General features: G+C 35.4%; 1 pseudogene; it reads left to right on the top strand.

The window, feature by feature from the left end:
* The first annotated feature begins 1,636 nt into the window (after nucleotides 1-1,636).
* LOC121227884 (U-box domain-containing protein 27-like) lies at nucleotides 1,637-2,857 on the top strand (annotated as a pseudogene).
* The last annotated feature ends 995 nt before the right edge of the window (nucleotides 2,858-3,852 follow it).

Below are 3,852 nucleotides of genomic sequence, written 5' to 3'. Positions count from 1 at the left end.
TTAGCACTTGTGTGCTTCAGTTAGCCTTCGGGCTTCCGTGTAGCACTTATGTGCTTCAGCTAGACTTCGGGCTTCAGATCACGATATACTTAAATCTGTAAGCCGTTCCTTAAATGGGCAAGTTGGTAAGTCGTAAATGTAACGTGTGGAAAAAAATGTAAGTAATGTTATCATTATTATTATTGAGCTCAATTATGTGATTTTGTCATTCAGAGATTGTGTTTCACAGGATATGTTAGTAAATTATGAGTATGTGAATCAAAGTGACAGAATTTAAACACCTAATGAGGTTGAGCTCATTCACATGAATTTGTCATTTGAAATTGTGATTGACAGGAAGAAACAGTGAATTGCATGCTTATGAATGGTTATACATAATTATCTGAAAAATAAGAAAAATGACGGTTATTGATATATGGAGATATGAGACATTGATATATGAATGTGGAATATGTTTGATAAATGTGTTCATTCATAATTATGGAATTATGTACCTCATATGTGTTATTTGCATAAAGATGATATTTCAAATACTTTGGTGAATAAAGCTTAAATATGAAATAGTATGAAATCAAGACAAGTTGTTATGAAAATATATTTAAATTATCGGTAAGTATTGCGTACTCCTCGTAATGTCTCGTACTCTATTTCGGCGACGGATACGGGTAGGGGGTGTAACATAGTTACTCCGGTAACATGTGATATACTATAGCTTGGACCTTGCGATCGGGTCTGATATTGGGGTGTTATAGTGGATCTACCCCTACCCCTCGATGAATGACCCTTAGTAAATATTCCTCCCCTTTGAGACCTGATTCTTTGATTCCTAGCCATGAGTGAATTTTCATAGTAATAAAAAACAATAAGAAAAAAAACCTATAGAAATCCTAACAACAAACACAAGAAAGTCCTTAACTTTAACTAAAGAGAAGCTTGCAGTGATTAAAGAAAAAACACGAAAAAAGCCTTAGAAATCAAATGAAGCAAAATTGATTTTAAGGACAACCAAATTGGACTTTATAAGCCAAAAAGCTTAAAGCACATCCTGCTTTTATTCTACTGTCTTAAGTGAAGTCGACCTTCCACAACACCCACCACTTATTCTTCCTTGTCTTCCTCTCTTATTGTATTTTTGTATCACACCCATAAATAAAATTTGAGACAACAAAAATAAAATTGAAAAAAATAAATAAAAAAATTCAATCATATATATCAAAATCAATAACCAAAAAAACCCTTAAAAAAAAATTTGGGAAAATGGCTCAACCACCAATACCTTTTGAAAAACCCAGTGTCATTTAACCTACAATAAAACCCCGACCCAACCCGCCTCCGGCCATTCTGACCTTAAACCTCAGGTCATCCTAAATCGCAACCCTTATAGATACCCCACCTCCAGAACCTCACGCTCCTTTGACCAACGACTGAAAAAAGCAAAACTATAAAAGAAAAAAAAAAACGAATATTTGTTTTAAAAATGATAAATTGATGACGTCTGTTATCCTTTGACTATTTCTCTCTCTTTTCTTTAAACCTCGGCTCTCTCTCATCTCCAACTCCTCTTTTTTTTTTCTTCACTTTCTATCTGAAATATTCATTTTCCTTCACCTTCTCGCTTTCCAAACAAGGGGAAAAAATGCGAAGAGACGATTTGTGCATTACGGTTCCGAATTTTTTTCGATGTCCGATATCGTTGGACGTCATGAAATCACCAGTAAGCTTGTGCACTGGCGTAACGTATGACAGAACCAGCATCCAGCGTGGCTAGATAGCGGCAACAACACTTGTCCGGCCACGATGCAGGTTCTTCAAAGCAAAGAATTCGTTCCCAACCGTAATTTACAACGACTCATTCAGATCTGGTCTGACTCAGTCGCTCGCCGTCAACACGACGCCGAATTGGCGGCAAACTCAGCTGTCCTTCCTTCCACGATCAGGTCAAAGATTTGGTTAAACAACTCGACAACAATAGCTTTCCAGCGTTAACGAAGATCGTTCGTTTCGCGAGAGAATCAGAGGAGAACCGCGAATTCCTGGCGAGAATGGACGGGTTTTTTGAATGCGGTTTTCGATTTTATGAGGAATGCAGAATCGGACATCAAATTAATCGAACAAGTTGTTCATATTTTGGATTTGATGCTAAGTAAAATTTCGGAGAGGAAGCCGTTGATGGAATCGAATTGCTTGTCGACGATCCTTGTCATTCTACAACGAGGAAGTTCAGATTCGCAAATCCAATCGGTTCAATTACTGGAGTCCCTAGCGGTCGATGGAGAATCCAAGCTGAAAATAGCCGAGAAAGAAGGATTATTACTCGAATTGGTAAAATCATTAAGTAAAGAGAAGGACCCAAGATTGATCGAAGCGAGCTTATCTTGTTTGATATCAATCGCAATGCCCAAAAGAGTAAAAGCAAAGCTAATTCAATCTCGAACCATCCCGGAGTTAAAGATCCTTTTATCCGAACCGAACATGACCCCCTCGATAATCGAGAAATCATTAAAACTGCTGGAAACTTTATCATCTTGCAAAGAAGGGAGGGTGGAGATATGGCATGATACGATACTGTTACAAGCGATTGTGCAGAAAGTGTTGAAAGCATCGAGCAAAGCGACAGAGCATGCAGTGACGATACTCTGGATTGTTTGCTATTTATTTAGAGACGAGAAAGCGCTAGAAGCGGTGGTTAGTGGCAATGGAATGACCAAGATTTTGTTGCTCATCCAAAGCAATTGTTCTCCTGCGGTTAGACAAATGTCTGCCGATTTGCTCAAGATTTTTGGGGTTAATTCCAAGCCTTGTTTATCAAGTTATGATACTAAGACTACCCATATTATGCCCTTTTGAGTAATTTTCCTTCTGCTTCTCTTAAAACCCCCACGTTTGTAAATCAAAGGAAAATTTTGTTAGTTGAATCATGAAACAGAAATTCATTTTGATTTTAGTTAGAAAGTTCTTTTTTCCTTCAAAATCTTTTGCTTTTTAATGTTTATCATGAGTAGTCGGATGAAGCAAAGGAAATACAATAAAAAACAACTTGGTGTCTCATTATAATGTTTTTGGACTGGCAAAAAAATAGTAGGCTATATCATTGTTTGATTGCTTAGCTTGCTTGTTCTGTTTCTTGAAATCTGGTACGGTTTTGTTTTGATTTGATTTTGAACTGCAAAAAGACAAAGCAGGGGCTCACTCAATTTCTCATAAATAGCTGTAATTTTAGAAATGAAGCTTTCAACTTGTGGAGCCATTGCCCACTTCTTGCCTACTTATGGTCAATGGACAGTACTACTGATCCATCGCTGATGGGGACTTTGTTTTCCTCTGCATCACTAATTGTTTGCTGACAAGAACCAACTCGATGCTTGGAGACACTAGCAAATTTCCCAAAAATTCTTATCTTTTTCTTCTTAGTACTTGTACTAGTATAGAATTTGAGATTTGGTCCTTGTACTTTAAAAGTTCAAATTTCAAATTTCTTATTTTTTCAATTAAAAATCATATTTCGATCATTAATGTCATTGATGATTTGTTAAAATTTGTAAATTTAACATATTTATTTATCAAAAAATATTTATAATTTTAATAAATTAACTGAAATTCTTAAATAAAGAAAAAAATTCAACTTTTAACTTTTTAAATATATAGATCAAATCTCAAATTTTAACTATACACAAATAGTAAATTATTTATGGTTAAAAGTTGGGGTGATAAATAGTTTTACATCTGCAAAAGAATTGTTGACCTTGAAGATTTGATGTCTAAGCTTTAAAGTATTATTTCTATAGTTTGTGGTGTTTATGGATGGATTCTTGTCCCACGTTCAATAATAGAAGCATCATACATATAATTAGA

Source organism: Gossypium hirsutum, chromosome A01 (assembly GCF_007990345.1).
Source record: "Gossypium hirsutum isolate 1008001.06 chromosome A01, Gossypium_hirsutum_v2.1, whole genome shotgun sequence".
Classification (NCBI taxonomy): Eukaryota; Viridiplantae; Streptophyta; class Magnoliopsida; order Malvales; family Malvaceae; genus Gossypium; species Gossypium hirsutum.
The sequence above is the reverse complement of the archived record's forward strand: the minus strand, read 5'-3'. Positions and strand labels throughout refer to the sequence as shown.